We start from the raw sequence: 18582 nt of genomic DNA, 5'->3' as shown, positions 1-18582 counted from the left end.
CTCTTGGATCACTGAGAATTTTGCAAAGTATCTAGTTCAGACAACTAAAGCCATATGGTGTTTAAGGTCTTCAAGACCAGAACACAAAAACTCCACCCCTTTTCTTTAGTATCTACAAACCCAGTTTGTCTGCCTTAGAAGTTAGCCTTATTGTAGCTCTGTAGCTCAGAACCTTTTCTAAATGAGTTCTGTCACTTTTAAGCATTTTGCCATTCTTTTCGGTGAAAGGCATGTCTTGTTGCTGTTTCCTCTGCAGTCTAAATGTGCTTTTTTTTCTCCGTGTGTGTTCTTACTTACCATGTGTTACAAGGGATACAACACTGCAATAGCATATGCAGGGATAGAGACTGTTGTGTAAGGTTTTTTCAGAGGGATGCAGAAAGGCAAGCAGAACAAAGAAATCTACAATAGTATGGCAGAATGGTCATAGTAATTTGGGTATGAGCAAAATAAGGTCACATTTTAGGTTACTCCTAAATGGAGAAGAGCAGGATTTCTCGGCATTAGGGACAAAATCCCAAGTGATACTGGAGTTAAAATAATCCATAGTATGACAGTGCATGGAAAGAATCTGAAGTTGGTGGAGGCTTCAAGCTAGTTTTCTGCACTAACTAGCCTGCTTTTTGGGTTATCACAATCCAAATCTATTGGCTTATTTCCATCACCTGCACTTTTGTAGTTTGATCACTAGAATTCTTATGTAGATACTGATTTAAAGGATGTAAAGGATGCTAGAAGGACCACAGCAGTCAGTATTTAAATCTCCATTCTGAGAGATCTGTTTACTTTTTAAAATAAGAGTGAAATACAGGCACTTCATATCTAGGCATGGGTTTATTTGTGGTCAAACAGTTATATTTATTTGTCTCTCTAACCTGTTTGCTTTTTCTTATGAACAGGAACGGAATTTGAAATGCACAACAATCTCAAGGAACATGATGATTTCAGTGACTCATCTGTTTACTCTAAAACATACTGTGAATAGGTTCCATGCTAACTGACAGGGTATGGCTTCAATGAAATTCTGACTATTTAAAAATCAAGGTCTGAATATACAAAAACAATTAAGAGATCTGTCTGAGTGTGCCTTGGACGTTCCACTTCTGGGACACACCAGAGGGAACTTCCTGTGGTGCAGTTAGGAGCACTCATGCACCACTTCCTACAGCTCCATCATTGCTCCAAAATCTTCTAAGGGTGAGGCGAGAAAAATGAATATGGCAGTCTCTGTTGCCTCATTTCTGTCCAACCACAACAATTTTGCTCTTGAATTTCAGATTAGAACTGCAACCATAGGGAGTGCCAGGTCTGATTGATGTGATGGGCACACCCAGGGTGTATGCTGAGGGAGTATCAGGGGTTTATAACTCCTACTCATGATGTTTCATTAGTTTATCTTAGAATAGAAGAATATCTCCTAGCTCATCTGTTTTTACCCTTAGCTGCCTGGACCGTTGGACTCAAAAGGGAACTTCAGTTATCTTCTACAAATGCAAAATCTGAAATCAATTATCAGGGGGAAAAAAAATACCCCAAACCTGAAAATATTAACTACAGTGGTATTCAGCTGAATCTTATACAGGGCTGGGTGTAGCTGCCTGCTAGGAGAGAAGAGGGAGAGGTGCAGCTGTGCATACATGAGCCAGAGCAAACAGCTGCCCTGGTGATCCTGGTGGGGCTGCATTAGCCCTTCTTATGCCACACTAGTGGACCTATACTTATCTCTGAGCATATACCTGGGACCAATAGCAGTGTGGCATCACTGAAAATGAGCTTTTTATTGATAAATTTAATCTTACTTGAGAGGCATGCGAAAGTTGTTTTCAAGCAATAAAGAGTGCTGCTCACTTCGTTCTGTTATAGCTAGTGGATTTCTCAGTTCAGCCAGAAGAGATTTAGATGGGGAAGGGAAGAGATGTTTCTTGCATCATTTGTCAGTTAACAGTTATAAAAGAGCTCTCTTATATTGGCAAAACAAGTTAGAAGGTTTCAGCCTTTCGTGAAAGACCTACCATACACTGTTTTTTAGACAGGGTGATATTTTCCTTGGACTGCACTCTAAGTTTTTCATTTTCAATTTGTGTACTTATTAATATTTTTTTTCCCAAAACATCATGCTTGTAAAGGAAAAACTAGGCAATATGCCTGAGATGTTGTGGTGGGTTTTTTTTTTTTTTTAAATAGGATTGGGATGGGATTTTCCACCGATGCTTTAATTGAAGTAGCTAAAATCAGTGTATTGCATTTCTCCTTTAGTATTTCAAATTTGGAGGCAGATTATATTGAAAATACACCTTCAAGTAAAAACAGACTTTGCATTCCTGCTCTAGGTTTAAAGAAACGGAGTGCAATAAAATGGGAAGGTAGGTTTTATGCTCAATGTATCTTCTTACAGATAATGTCTTCTGGTAGATTCACCAGTTTGAATCCTACTACAGAACATTGAGATTTCGATAAACAGCTTGTGCAGTCTTTTCCTGCATACAGAATTGGGACATCCTGGGAATATTTTTATGTATTATATAGAGCTTGTTAGTACTGAGGAATGGGTGATTGTGTATTCCATGATAGTGGTAATGCAGAAACAACATTGCAGTGCAGTTGCTGATAAGTTTCTTTCTTTTATTCCTTGCACACCCCTGTTTATGCATTGCTGTTTACCTGAAATAGCTAATTTTGGGAATATGACTTTCTGTCCTGCAAATACACTTTTGGCTGCATCTCTGAAGATACTTCTTGTCAGGTGTGACTAAATTCCATTGTCTTAGTACAATGTAAGCACTGTTGGAAAAAAGAGGAAAACTCACCATGAAAGTATCTGATTTTTAGCTATAAAACAGCAACCTTTCTTTTTTTTCTTTGAGAATAGGCAGAATTTCCTGAGCAGACTACCTGAAAGTCATTCTGAATTCCTAATGTTCTATAATTTTCTAATTATCTAGGGCTGACCCAAAGCAAAGATGCTTTCCTTTGACTAAACAGGAAAAAAAAATTGTTTTGTTTTAAAATATTTTCCACTTTATACAGTTTAGCAGAAATTTTATTTTACCTTAACAGTCAGCAGCAAAGCTCAACTGGAATTAAAAGCAGGGAATAGCTAGAACAATGTATTAGGAATGAATGAATGAATATGTTAAAGGTGCTCCAGACAACATCTGTGAACAGGTTGGCAAAATAAAACTTCATGTGAGTTTTCTCAAGTCAGGGATACATATTTTTGCTTATTGTCTATTGATTTACAGGTATGTTTGGGAGGGGTTTGGGATGTTTTATAGGTAGTGCATACTTCCTTGTTCAAATTCCAATATGCTAATTTTATAGTCACCTTTAATATTTGCTTAAAATGAATGAGTCAACTTGTGTAATACAAATGGATGAGCAGATGAATATTGCATGAACGTGTTTATTTTGGAAATCCCCCTCCCCAACTTGTTTTAAGATCATGGACAAGTCACTTAAAGTTAGGGGTTTTTTTTATGTTTTCTAAGAAAAGGTATCTGCCTTGAGGATAATGTTAGTTCCTGATTGTAACAACACGAGAGCATGTATTTGTGAACAGTCCAGTTAGCTTCAGCAAGAATATTCCCATAAGTAAAATTACTCATGAGCATTGCAGGGGTCTGGGTGGTTGGTTGTTTTTGTGTGGTGGTGGTTGTTGTGTGGTTGTTTTTGTTTGTTTGTTTTAAATCTAGATTTTATAAGGTTTTAAAGTGGTAGTTTGTCAAGGGTTATGTAGCGTTGTTACCTATGGTTTCATAGGTAGAAAATAACCTGAATTGGTCTTGTTTCTGGTAGCCAGTTTGAGAACTGTTGACACTTTGTGTTCTGGTCTGGTTTTGAGATGTTAGTGGAACTGTGAAGAGCAACTGGCAAGGCTCTTGAGGCGCTGGCTTCCCTCATGGCAAAGCAGGGAAGTTATCTGTACCTGAAGCTTTTATTTAATTTTAATCTGGCATAAGCTGAGTGACCAGTTCTACCAGCCACAAAAGCCAAAAACCTGCAACAGCCTTTAATTTATATTCACACATGAATGCTGTGTAATTCTTGTTGTTGTTTGCCTGTTTCAGAAGCTCAGTGCAAAGTTTCCTCACTTACCCTTTCTCACAAGACCTGGAAATCTAACCTTTTATAAAGGTCACATGTTCAAAAAAGTGATGATTGTTTCTGTTGTGGTTTAGCCCCAGCTGGCAACTAAGCACCACGCAGCTGCTCGCTCACTCCCCCCTGGTGGGATGGGGGAGAGAATTGGAAGAGCAAAAGTAAGAAAACTCATGGGTTGAGATAAAGACAGTTTAATAGGGAAAGCAAAAGCCATGCACGCAAGCAAAGCAAAGCAAGGAATTCATTCACTACTTCCCATGGGCGGGCAGGTGTTCAGCCATCTCCAGGAAAGCAGGGCTCCATCACGCGTAGTGGTTACTTGGGAAGACAAACGCCATCACTCCAAATGTCCCCCCCTTCCTTCTTCTTCCCCAGCTTTATATACTGAGCATGGCGTCATGTGGTGTGGAATGGCCCTTTGGTCAGTTGGGGTCAGCTGTCCTGGCTGTGTCCCCTCCCAGCTTCTTGTGCACCTGGCAGAGCACGGGAAGCTGAAAAGTCCTTGACCAGTGCAGCAACAACTAAACCATCTCTGTATTATCAACGCTGTTTTCAGCACAAACCCAAAACATAGCCCCATACCAGCCACTATAAAGAAATTTAACTCTATCTCAGCCGAAACCAGGACAGTTTCTTGGGGCATACCTTTTATGAGCACTTTCTTAAAAGCAGGAGGACTTATCTACTATTTAGTCTTCACACTTACATAGCAAGTATCTGTCTCCATGTACTGTTTCACAACATGCTCCAATTTAACCTGCTTTTTTCAGGCTTGTCCTCTTTTTCTCTGAGCTCAGAGTACCTCTTAAGATGATAGCATTTATCATGTTATAAGTTGATTGGAAAGAAAGACCAGACACTTTGTCCAAAAGAAGATATTTATAGAAACATTGCAATGTACAAATTCATCTCTAAACTCTAGCATTCCCCTTGATACTGGATAAGATTTTTTTCCTTGAGCTTGGTTTGCAGAATTGTTTCTTTGCACTTCTTGTCTCTTTTCTCTTTTCTCTTACATGTGTTCAAGTGTTTCCAAATTCCTGCTTGGTTTACAATGCATTATTTCCACCAGTGGCTTGGTTGGTAATGGCAAGATCATGTGGTAGGCATAAAGCTTCAGAGGCACAGATATCTGTGTCATACAACTAGAAGTAATTTTGGTAAATGCAACTTTTGCCTTGCTGCAGATGTGTAAAGCCAGGCAGGGTGGCATGCCTGGTAACATGAGATTCTAGTTATGTTGAGTAAAGTGTATGTAAAGTCACCTGGAACTTCACTTTTTAACTACCATTGTCTACCAGAGTTCCCCAATTATTTCTATATTATTAGAAACAATACTTTTGTTTGCTTTCTTTGTCCAACTCCGTAGGCTTTAATGTATTCATACCTTATACATTCAGTTTCTGTACTCTCTAGATGTGATATCAAGCTATGGTGCTTGCAAAGCCCACCAAATCCAGTATTTGCTGTTATGATTTTAGTATTTGTTTTAGTTTTAGGATTTTTCTGCTTAGCTCATGGAATAAAAGACCATGATCACTGGCTACTGCATGGCAAAAGGATGCATTTTGAATTGATGTATTTTTTTACATTTCTGATTAAAGGTTAGAATTATGCAGTCAGTCTGATGCTAAAATAATCCTGTGTGATTTAACTTCTTGTTGATATTCAGCCTTTTTCCCTACTGTGACAGTAATGCCTATATTAATGCACATATGTGAGTAAAACTGATTGGATTGCGTGATAATTCAAATAATTATTTCCCTTCTTTCACCTCCCCAAATGGAAAAAAGAGTCAATAGAAATGAGCTGCAGCAGTGTCCTGCAATCATCAGTCCAAAAATCAGTCATTTATTGAATGTTTCTGTTTTATTCTGTGGGTAAAAAGGAAGATGGCAGTGTGCATTTTATTTACATTTTAGGAAATCTGGTAAAGCTAGAACTGAGTATGGATTTAAGTCAACGTAATGTATATTTGGTTATATGAACGTAATGTAGATTTGTGTATATGGGCAGCAGTGGCCTTGTGGAATGCAGCTGGGTGCAAATGAGAGCTGTGAATGAAATGTCTGGGGCATCTGAAACGCAAACATCCACCACTTCTGGACTGACTCGTTAGTGTCTTGTGCATGAATAGACTTATATGTGGGTTTACAAATGTAAGCAAAAGGTATCTGAAAGAAACTTCGTTGTTCCAGAATGGTGAAATTGGATAGTGCTCTTCCTACAAGATGTACTGAGTGCGTCACCTCCAGCAAGAACTGAGACCACAGCTGAGCTGCAGCTTCTGTCTAGCCACGAAGGTCAAGCATTCTTCTTGCCAAAAGCATGTAACCAGAAGATCGGACATGGATCTCTTTGGCAAAGTTTGCATTTGAGTTTACAAAGTTCATCAGGTATCTTGTGCTTTATAGAGGTCCTCAGTGCTAACTCCCTGCATTTGTTGCCCTTAAAACAGAACAAAGCAAGTGCTGTTTCATCATCAAGCACTGGATATGAAACATTTCGAAAAAGTTGTTAAAAGTATAAGCAACAAACTAGGAAGAACTTAAAAGATTTGAGGGTCAATTTGTTTAATATGCTATAGTCTTTGCACCTAAAATACCTATTTTTTTCTTGATCCCTCTGGATTTGTAACTTCTATCGCAATGGTGAGATCTTTTTTAGTATCTTTAATGCCCTGTTTCTACATAGATCACTACTTCTTTAAAGTATCTCTCACGTTACTATGCCCCCAAGTGCCCCTTCTATCTGAATAATGTACGATCCCTGCCTGTTTCCTGGAATCTAGTCTTCTGTTCTGGCCAGATCTCCTGGAATAAGCTGCTGTGAGCACCTAACATTGGAGTAAGGTAAGGCAGGAGTCTGAAGGTTTGTTCTTTTTTTTTTTCCTGGGACCTGTTAGCTTACACGATAACTTAGTCTTTGGGATGCTCTTTTCCATGTAAGCTACACTTCCAGGTCTTTCCCTGTGACTGCATCTAATAAAGAAATACAGTATTTTCTTCACTTGCATAGTGTTTGTGGTGTCCTGGTATCTTTTCTTCTGAAGCACCAATAATTAATTTAACTAAACCTATCATACTCTCTTTTGGTACACATGACAGTCAAATTCCTTCAAATACATGTCACTTCTGAAGTATAAGTAATGGTTCTTGCTGATGTGAGCCCTCTATTGAGTGTACTTATAGAATGTTTTCAAATGCTTGTTAAACTGAATCCTATATTGCTATAACTTTGAAATACGAAAACATTGCTTTTTTGCTAATTTTTTTGTTTTCTGCATACCTGGTTTTGTCTTTCTCCCTCTATCGTTCTCTTTTGGAGCACAGATGAGTATAGAACTGTATAGGTGTCTGCATGTGTATGTATTTCAGATTTCTGGTTCCCTGGTAAAGGGTATTTGCTGCTTAGATGGCCTTCTGTATCTCTGTTACTGCAGCAGCTATGCTCTCAATTCTTTATATTAGAAGGCTTAAAATTTAGAGATTAGTTTGCTTCCCTTTGTAAAGCCAAGTCACTCTTAAAAATGTAACTTGCTGTCACTAACTTCAGAGCTAATGATGACTTCTAGATACTAGGGTGTTGACATGATGTAACTTGGATGGTAACTTTGAGCTGTGTATCTTCACACAGGAGCCTGCAAGTCATTTACCTGTTTCTTCTGTCTGTTGCTGGTCAAATTGGTGATGGCATATTAAACTGTTTAGAAGCGAATTGCAATTCGCTGACATAATGTGTATTCCTTTTCTACCTTCCCCCTCCCCTCGTACAGTATCAAGTCACTGCATACCATTATTAATTTATGGCCTCTTCAGGGCATAGTAGTCATTTGATAATATATGCTTCAGTCTACAGGGAAATTACTGGTATTTCAATCAGTAAGAAAGATACCCAGTGAGAAGTATACTAGTTATCCTTGCTAGGTCACAGACAATTAAAAATCCTTAATACTATTTGATTTGCCTTGTTTTAAAAACATACATTTGTTCCCTAGAGCAAAATGTATTAGATATTTACAGTTAGTATGCCGTATACGTGTGACAATTATGCTTATAATCCAATTTGAAAGTTGCTGAACATGTCACTTGTATCATTATTTCATGGCTTTCTATATAAGGTATTTTTCTTTTGGAAGTATATTAGGTTTAGAAGTTATTTGGAATAGTATATTAGAATTGTATATTAATGGAATTCATATAAAAATGTATAAAATATTTTATAAATTAATATTGGGGGTGTTTTTAGGAGATAAAATATAGTTTAACATCTTTTAAAGGTGAAAGTCGTTAGACCGTTTCGTGAGCAGTCATTTTGTGGATGGTCAGCTCAATGCATAGTAAGTCTTAGTTCATATATTACAGGACTTGGATCTACTGATTTAAAGAAAAAAGTACACGGGGGGGGATCAATTACACTGTCTCAGATCTGAGAAGTGCTTACTTACCCTTTATAACCAGTACTACCACCCCCCTCCTGAAGTTTTGACTAGCAGTGTCTGTATTAATTGTTTCATGTGGATCACAGCCCTCTTGATCTATGTGAGATGTACTTCTGTTAGGCTCTGGTTTATTGGCTGTGTGTTGGATGTGCTGGATTAGGCCCTGGTGTACCTGCTGGTGTGATGGAAGAGGATCTTATTTGAAAACCCAGATCTGACTTCCTGGTTTAGGTGTTGTTGGGCATAAGATAATAAAAATTCTCAACAGGAAGAGAAGCTTGGGAAGATGACTTGTGGAAATGCAGATGATTATATTTAGCTCCCCAGGCAATTTCAATCCAGCCTGAATTGACTCAGTTGCTGCTGAAAACTGTGGTCTTGTACTCCCCTGCACTTTTCCATGTAGCCTGTTTCTGGCACGGGCATTCTGGTAGCCATTCAGCAAACTTGACTGAAAACTGCTTTTTGTTAAAGCTGACCTGCCAATGAAGACATCTCAGCTTCCATTTGAGTTGGCCCTCTTGAACTGGTTCACCACGTCACCAGCCAGCTGTTGGTGACAGCATGTAAAAGGACAGAGAATGGGAAAAGCCAAGACTCCTGTCCTCTCCAGCTCCCGCTTGCTCCAGGCTAACATAAGCATGGCATTACCCTCTAACAGTTTAACCCCTGAAGGGCAAAACTAGGATTTTGTGTGCCACTTGGATGTACGTGTCCAAGTGTGGTTTCTTTTTAGGCAAATATATCCTTTTGGGGAGACAAGCCTTAGTGTGCAGTGGGGATTTTTTTTTTAAGATGGCCCCTTTCCAGTAGTGAGTAATTGGAGGACTAGCTGAAATCTTGTTAAAATGCAGTAGCGCACAATGGAGTACGATTCCATAGCGGTGACAGTTAACTCGCATGTATGGAAGTGTATGGTACTGGGCTGTGGGTTGGCTGCCCTGGGGAGTCCCTGAGGGTCCCGAGTGTGCCCAACAAGAGACCCTCTGACACTCAGCTTGCCTACCTTGGTTACGTCTCTCTGAAATGGCATAATTCTTGTTTCACAAAAGTGCAATAAGGAGGAATGCTTGAAGACTCCATTAAGGAAGTTATACACAGAATATGGATTAGTCCTGGCCTGTGACGTTGAACAATGTCTTCTGTAACCCATGCAAATCCAGTATGCTAGTATAGCTTTTGTTTTTCTGTGATTAGCATAGTAAAGTTTATGCCAGTCTGACTGTGACCTGGTTAATAAGTTTACTAAACTTTCACTTTCTGTCTTCAAACGAATAAAGGAAGTTTAATCAAAATTGCAATATAAGACAACCAGGAATTTGTAAGTGTTTCCTTCTCAAACCCGTAGAGTCATTGGAGACTGTTAACTCCAAGAGTGTTGTTGAGACTTACTCTGCATTAAAGTAATGCTTAAATATGAGAGAGGTTGAGTGAAGGTTGTATTTTGAGGATTTAGACCTAGATAGGTGTAAGAAGGCAGCTTTGCAGATGTGAGCGCAGGAGCAGTATTCTCCAAGTATTTTTTAATAGAATTATTGAATGCATTACATGTTCAGTACTCTGATTGCTAAAAGACATTGTCAAATGTTTTTATTAAGGCACCAGCCTCTTTAACCTATGAAGGCTGGTTGATAAACATCCTCTATTACTATAAACATCCTCTTGACCATCTGCCAACTCTAAGGCCTGAAAGGAAGGAGGATGAAGGTAGGGCCTTTTACTTGAGAGCTTGTTTTAAGGCAGATACCCATTATGTATGTATTTTACTGAGAAACAGATGGTTTATGAAATCAACTTAACAAAAATACAGCAGCAAAAAAAAAAAAAAAAATCCCTTTGAGTCCTGCAGTGTGGTATTTGTGCTGTGAATATAAGCATGTTTAAGAAATTATTAACAACTGTAGTTAAAGGTAAATTGTTTGAAAGCCTTAGGCTGTATTTCTCAAATATAAGGACATATTTATAAGCTTTTTGAAGTCCACAAAAAGTTCTGAAAAAAGAGACTAGGCTTTAGCCAGTAATTTCTTGAAGTTAAGGGGTTTGGCATCTTGCTGTTCTCCCATTTCTTCCCCTTTCCTTCCAGGTGTAGGCACAATTGTTGGCAAATTAGTGAATGTGATTCAGACTTGGAATTGGTGGAAAATTAAGTGTAAACACAGCACACGCATGCTGGTAGACAATTTCTGAGAGTTCCTACAATATTTTCTCAAAAGCTAGATTTATTTTGTGTTCATTACCATGCAGCCAAATTGGTCTTCTGTGACCCTAAGCACGTGTGTGTTTTTTTTTTTTTTTTCTTGGGGTGAACAAACTTGGAATGGAGTTTACCGTGGTTTTTCTTAGAGGGTAAGATCACCCCAGGGCCTCACAGGTGTGTCTGGTGCTTCTTCTCCCTGCCCACCGCAGGGAGAAGGGCTTCAGGACTTGTGTTGAGTGGTGACATCACTCAAATGAAGGGCTTTTTTTTGTTTGTTTGGTTTTTTTTTTTGTTTTAAGTTACCTTTATTTTGAAGGGTTGTTCTGTTTTAGTAACGCTGACATTCTTTATTTACCTCTGACATTTGCAATTATAGCCGTTTCTTTTTTCCTGATGGCCCTTTCATATGGGCTCTGATAGTTTTCCTCTAATTACTGTGCACAGTTAGTTAAGATTTGATTGGCAACATATTAAGATTTATTTTCTGTAACTTGTCTAACACAAAACTAAGTGACACACTTGAGTGAGAAGAGCAGCAAAGCACCGAATCTGCGAGCACACGCTATCCTGGTGGCATGATTTGGTGAAGGTAGTTTTCCTTTGAAGCCTCGTGCTGTGGTGTTACTCCTGTCCTCTCCTCAGCGAAACCGTGTTTGCAGCCTGCTGCCCGGTGCAGGGATCACAAGGAGCATTCTTTTGGGTAAAAGCAAACACTTCCCTCTGGAGAAGTGCACTCACATAACAGTTGGGTTTTTGGGTGAGGTTCACGATAAGAGAAATTTTCATGTGTTGAGTCTAGATATGAGAAAAGGAACCCTTACCTGTGCTTCACTAATACCAAAATATTTCAGAAAGCCAGGGAGGTGTGAGGAATACTTAGGATCAAGGTATATTTTTGTTTGAAACCAACCTGAGACTGTAAACAGAGACCCTCTTGCAATGTAAGGAGAGAACTGAGCGAGCAGCGTGATAGGAGTCCCTTCTCCTCTGGAGTAAACTTTGTGGTGTTATTGACAGCTTTCTAGGGTATCTTACCAGCTATTTTGGGTAAGCAGTGTGCACCCAATCTAACTGGAGATAATGTTTGTAAAATTCTTAGAAATGTGTTAAAAATCTGTGCATCTCTAGAGTGCTGTGTGAACATGATGATTGCAGTCCTGTGCGGAGTATGGGTTTGCTGCATGGGCTCTTCCCTCTGCAGCAGGGTGCTGTTTTCTTAACGCTTTGGCTTTATGTGACTGTGGTGGTTGAGACACTGGTGATGGGGAAGTCCTTTTAGGTCATCATCTTACAAACTATGTGGTACCCTCTGAAATATCATAAAAATACATATCTTCAGATTTGGAAACGTTCCCGTGTCAAGAAAAGACCTTTCTGTTTACCGAATCAAAACTACAAGTGCTAATTATTCCGTACCTAAATACTGAAGTCATATATGGGATGGTGGATCTCTTTATTCTGAATTTCAAATACCTTTTCATGTAACATGCCAATAATAACTGTGTTTTCCAAGTATTTGAAACTGGGCAGCAAATTGTTCTTGTATGTAATTGCTAGATAAGCATTTGTGACCTTTCTAAAAACTAGTTCAGCAGAGCAGTTTTACATATGAATGATGAGATTACTTACCACAGGTCACGAGAAGATATATTAACAGAGTGCACCAGCCTGGGCTGATTTGATTTGTCTCCCATCTATGGGACATCAGGACTGTGGAAGCTCATCTTCAATTCCCCTTACATCAGTCATGCTAAAAAAGGAAACTGTGCCATGTGTGGTGACTAGATCTGCTGCGTTGGGTGGTGGGTTTTTTTTGTTTTGTTTTTGTTTTTTCCAAATGCTTCTGCTGAATCTCTTGGAATAAGAGTCAAACTATATCCAAACCGAACTTTGGAGTGTATTGACAGATTTTAAGCTTGCTTGTACCTGGTAAAATTAGTATTTTTAGATAAAGTTCAGGTGTTTTTTTTCCTCAAAATCGATGAACAGTTGTCTGGGGTAACTAATAAAGCCAATGGGATGAGATCTTTCATTTGGGTGTCTCAGAGCTCAGCCTTCTCTCTTGGCAGTTGCTGTTGTAGTAGTAGCGGACGGGATCTGTATTTTCCTAGCAAAATTGAGAATTTTCCTCCTTGAGCCCATGCAGCCCCAGGAAGGGGGGGATGCATCTTGCTTTTGTCCTCCCCCTGCTCCAACTCAGTTGCTTCTTCCTATCTCCTCCACTTACAGGTGTGTGCAGCTGCAGGGTGGGCTGAAGCAAGGGATGGATCCTGCTGAAAGCCAACGCTTCCAAAGAAGGGGGGAATAGAGCTCTCCCCCACCAGCAGCACATACATGCTTTATAATGGGTTCGACTGGCCCTGTACGGCCTTAATAGGATGTTTCTGAAATCAGCTGTCACTGACTGCTTGTCTGTTTTTTTTTTGTTTTTTTTATAAGCAGGATTTGTTAAAGTTGTGCTTGTGCCCCATGTCTCTGCTCTGGATTGTTTGAATTCCATGTGATGCATTATTAATGTTTTCTTTCCCATGCTTTTCCTAATCCCATTGGAAGCTAACCATCATGCATTTGTAGTGATGATGCTGTCATGTTGTTAGGATTGGATAAAAATAATTTAAGATGTGCTGTAGGCTCTTTGTAGACACTGTCAGTGGTGGTTAAGCATCATATAATAACCCTATAGATTTTCAGAATGGGTTTCCAAATGTATGGGGAAGAAAATATGCTGTTAGTTAGTTCAAATGGACATGTTAACAGCTGAGACAGTCTTTTCAGTGAAGTATTTTCCTGTTTGTGAAACAGTTTGAAGCTTCGTGTGTGTGTTCTCGAGACAGTGCATTTTAAAGCTAATCTTGAAATTGAAAAATTTTAAATAAAGCTTGCTTCGTTTCACTGCAGGCAAGCTTTTTTAGATAGAAATAATGTGGACAGTATCTCAGAATGATTACTTGTCACTGGGTTTGTTCTTATTTAATGTAAGAGAATAACCTTTTTTTTTATTAAACACATGTTCCTGTCTATGTATTCAAAGGAATGACATGGCATGTGGAGTCCATAACTTCTACCTAGTAGCGCTGACTTCTAGCTCTCCTGTTAGTATAGCTCACTGAGCTGTGCAATATTTCGGTTGTCTGATACGAATGGACAAATTTTACTGAAAAACTAAAGAACAACGTGTTAATTTTTTCCCTCAAGATTTATAGTCACTTTTTATTTTTACATTCAACTGGTGGAATGTAAACCTTTGCTGGCATGTTTATTTGAATGAATCACTGGAACAGGCTTTTCTCAAGGTTTTTATTTAGAAGGGTAGTCATGTTCTGCCCTAAAGGATATAGGGAAGCAGGTGAAGAATTGATTTGTTCCTGTGTATTCTTGACTGTGATGGACAATGACTCAAATGGACTAGAGCACAAGGTGCTATTTGGATTGTGAAATTGCTTCAAAAGAAATGTTCATTAGTAATGGGTACAGGTTTTGTGCTTCTATTACTAATTCTTTTATATTTGAATTTTTTAGCCTGGCATAAGATCAGAGATTTTTCTCCTCTTTAATGGAGATCTGTGGTGTACATAGTGTATTAGATTAAGAAATGGACATGGATAGCGGGTGCTTCTGGGTGGTGGGTGAGTTGGGCTCTTCTGCAGTGGCTGAGATGAGCTGCGGAGAACACCGTGACTGCCTTCTGGAGGAGTGCTGCTGCTGGCAGACATGTTGCGCCTCCTCCATGGGGTTTCTGTGGCTTGGAAAAAAACCCCAAACATTATTTACTGGCCTCTCGAATTGCCGATGTTATGCTCCTCACACTCCCCTTTTAGTTTTATGTTCTTTAACATCTGTAGCTTCTGTAATTGCTGTTCGATTACGTTGGCCTGGTGCTGTAGGTTTGCTGTTACTAACATTAGTGAACCTCTCCTTAAAAGAGCATTCTTTTGTAAAGTACAAGTAAACTCAGTTTTCTGCATCTAAACAAACAAAAAAACCTAACAAAACCTATGTTATCACCTTTTATGCTATGGCATTATATGAAGTCACTTTTTTCTGCTCTTGGGGCAGAAAACCTAGATTGGGGTTTTCCTCAGCACTAATGAATACTTACTGAAGTGTGGAATCTCAGTTTGTGGCAACATGGAAATATTTCACGTACTTCATTAAGAATGGATAGCCTTGCTGTATTGTTTCTTCATAATCTAATTTCCCATGTTAACAATTTTCTTAGTTTCTTTCCTAGAATTGCAGTTTCTTTAGAAACAAGGATGTCTAGTTTTTTGGTATTCCTATTAAAATAATGAGTTTTTCAACAGTGTATCTTTCCTTGCATTCAAGGGTGTTAGTTATAAAGTGTTTCAGCTGCAGCTGTAGATAAACAAATATGCTATTTTAGCCCCCTCCCCCTGCCAAAAATAATAGTAAAAAACCCCCATGACTTCCTTATATCTCTGTCTTCTAACTTGTGTTCAATCTTGTATCTTGTAATTACTCGTTTACCTTCAGACCATGGTACTCTTAAAGATGATGTATCTTGTGTCAGAGTCTGTGTCAGTGTGGTATGTATTGTACAATATGCCATCCATCAATGCATCAGATACTTGCTCTGACAAAGACCATTTTTCTTAAGACTTTACTCTCTATCAAACGTACTCCAGAAATTAATTCAAGATACCCAAAGTAATCTACCTGAAGTAGCCTAATTTCTCAGTGCTTCTTGTACTAAAAAAAGCAGGAAAAGTATGTATTTGTGATTTCATGCTTCTGTGTATTTACTGACAAATAAGAGAATCCTATGTTGAGAGCCAGACATTCAAAATCCCTTTATTTTTAACAAAAGAAGAAAAGGTGTGCACCAGATTCTCAGCTATACCTGGTCAGCCTGGGCGCAAATGATTCTGTAATAGTGAGACCACCTTAAGAATAGCAGTTGAATAATTATGTGGTACATTGGTGTGGACTGGGTAATTTTTGTGGCCTTGAGTTGGACAGTTGAAGCTGGGAATAGACTTTCATGAATCCTTAATAGTTAGCTATATTAATAGTGTCTGGATTCATGAGTTACTTTCTTACATTTCTCTTCTGGTTTAGGTTTATTAAAAGTGTTCAGAGTGTTCTGTAACTCTCTTCCCTTCCTTCCCATGGATGAATGAGGACTGTGTTCTCAAAATGTTACATCTCATTTTATTAGTGAAACTGCAGCAACTTTGGAATGGACAAGAGTCAAGGCAGATTCCAAAACTTGTCTGTTCAGATGAAAATCTGGTGTTGAAGAGTCTGCTGCTGTTCACAGCTTGGGCATGTACTTCGAGAGAAATTATATTAGCATTGAATTTTCTTTATTGTGTGTAACTTTGCTAATATTCTTGGAAATGCAAAAGTAGCTGGTTCTACTGCAACTCAAATATTTTCTCATTTGAAAATTAATATAAAATCGAATTTGTTTTTCCTTCGCCCTCTCTCCTCAGATCTATCAAATTACACTCTGTTTTAGATTCAAGCTCTTCATGGAAATTAATCATTCTGACCCCTGTGAAGTAAATATTATTTTCATTAATGGGAAAATTGCAGAACAGACAAGTAAAATTTCTTGTTTGAATTATGCAGAGCTCTTAGACATGTGGTCAAATTGCTAGACTGTGCCTGTTTTCAATAAATTCTTTACAAAACTTTTTTCTGTAAGCTGTAATAATATTGATGCCGTCTAAGCAGACAGAAAAATGCTTTTTTTGTTTCCTGAAGAGCTGCGTGACCGAGAGGATAACTGAACTATTGTTTATAGAACAGTATATCTTGAAATGTGGATAAATGAGCTATCTCCCGAGAAGAGTAAAAATCGTTTGTAATTTTACTGAGAAAACAGGCAAAGAACCCTTTTAAATTTTATCTTAACCTGGCAAGAGCATGAAGGTCCTTGAATGGGCAAAGAAATGCGCACTTTAATGGAAATTACCAGGTCTGCCAAGTGAGTCAAATGGGGATGGAGACATAAGGTGCTTGTGTTTTTATGGAATAACAGATTATCGGTTCGTGTGAAATGCAAGTGTAAAAGGGGCTTCTCCACTGAAAATGGAAACCTTGGGTGTGGCAAGAGAGAATATCTTGAATTGCTTTTGTCTCTTTCAGTAGGATGGAAATAATGAGTTCTCCTTTATCTGAAAGGTGGTGTGGATGAATGTTTTCCTTGAAGGAAGGCTTGTAACATAGGAAAGCAGAAGTTTGGTTACATATGCAAAAAACTTTCTAGCTAAAGAATTGGTTTTTTATTATAGTTGAATTCTGAATTAGGGATAGAAGAAGATATGATTTATGGAGTGTGAAACTTCTTAGGGATTACTAGGATTTTCAGTTTGACACAGTTTCAAAGCTTTTGAAGACTGAATAAATTCTGCTCAACAGAGTGGAATTTTCCATATTCTCTTGGATATTTTGAACCTATAGTGATGTAGTTAATGCCTCTTAATGAATTTTATGGGCAGTATACATCTATACAACTTTATTGTGAAGCTTCCTTCTGTAGCAGATATATGGTGTACGTTTCTGTTGTGCTGTGAAGAGGATTGGAGTCTCATAGAAGTGGTGCTCATAGCACATACGCAGTTAACCGAAATCTGCATTTGGATATTCCTGGCTTAGATGCTTTTTGTGGTAAAGGGTAAAGTAGTGGAGTTTATGCAATATGCCGGTATGTTGTGGAAGACTGGGGAGATGTGATTTCATGTTTTGTTTGTTGACAGATGGTAGTACATGCCAGTGGAAACCCACTGGTTGATCGGTGTGCACGGATGCTGTTCAGTAACAGTGCTTCATGGCTTTTAGTTTGTTCACTGTTAGGCACTTCTCTGCCTTCTCATTTTGGGTGTTTAATTTGTCTAGCTAACGTATTGTTGCTTACATTATGTGTATTATCAGTTCATCAAAGTGCTGATGAAAGCCTTCATATAAAGAGAAGTCGTATGGTCCTTTGCCATGGGTGCTAGAAGTTGGAAGACTAATATTTCTGACTGCCAGCTGGCTGCTGGATGACCTTGAGCAACTCTTTTTTTTTTTTTTTTTTCTTTTCCTCTTGCCTTGATTTCCCTTTCTTTGTATTTGGTTTAATGATATTTACCTTATCTGCAAAGCACTTTGAACCCTTATCAGCAGAAAGCTTCCTGACAGCGGCATATTCTCTATGGTGGTGCTTCTGTTTTCATGGACAAACAGCTTTAAAATTCCAAATACAAAAGTCAGTCGAGATGCCAGCTCAGTTTTTCATTTCTTTTAACAGCAGTCAAACGGATTGAAATTACATATGAAAGAAAGGGGGCGGGGGAGAGAGCAAAATGGAAAAGGAGTGAGCTTTCAAATTGTGAATTTGCAAATTCTTTGCTGAATTTGCCCTTTATCCTTTCTCCTCCAGTATTTTCTGCCATAGACAGATTATTAGTTCTTTGCTTGGCAGCAGTAACTCCTTCTACATTGGAAAATCCTGTCCTCCTCTTATAGCTTAACTGTGACAGAAGACTAGGCTGAAAAACAAGCAACAGGACAACTTTTCTGAAGAGAAAAACTAACTTTTAAAGAAGGAATATTGGACAGCAAAAAAGATGGGTCACTACTTCATGTAAGGGGGGGGAAGTGGCCTCTGTTTGCATTTGTTGTTGGTTTTCTCCATTTTAAACTTAAGTATTTGCATTCCTGTCATGGTTTAGCCCCAGCTGGGAACTAAGCACCACGCAGCCGCTCACTCACTCCCCCCTGGTGGGATGGGGGAGAGAATCGGAAGAGCAAAAGTAAGAAAACTCGAGGGTTGAGATAAAGACAGTTTAATAGGGAAAGCAAAAGCCGCCCACGCAAGCAAAGCAAAGCAAGG

The 18582-nt window shown here is 38.7% G+C and overlaps 1 protein-coding gene across 13 annotated transcripts in view; it reads left to right on the top strand.

The window, feature by feature from the left end:
• Positions 1–18582, top strand: part of SIPA1L1 (signal induced proliferation associated 1 like 1) — a 224970-nt gene that overhangs the window by 52376 nt on the left and 154012 nt on the right. The window contains exon 4 of one of the 13 annotated variants that reach the window (XM_072864225.1): positions 6300–6497. The exons of the other annotated variants lie outside the window; for them this stretch is intronic. The gene's annotated coding sequence lies outside the window, so the exon portion shown is untranslated. The remainder of the gene's footprint in view (positions 1–6299; positions 6498–18582) is intronic. 13 annotated transcript variants of the gene reach the window in all.

Source organism: Ciconia boyciana, chromosome 6, assembly GCF_034638445.1.
Source record: "Ciconia boyciana chromosome 6, ASM3463844v1, whole genome shotgun sequence".
NCBI classification, from domain to species: domain Eukaryota; kingdom Metazoa; phylum Chordata; class Aves; order Ciconiiformes; family Ciconiidae; genus Ciconia; species Ciconia boyciana.
Note: the sequence above shows the minus strand (reverse complement) of the source record. Positions and strands in the feature narration are given on the sequence as shown.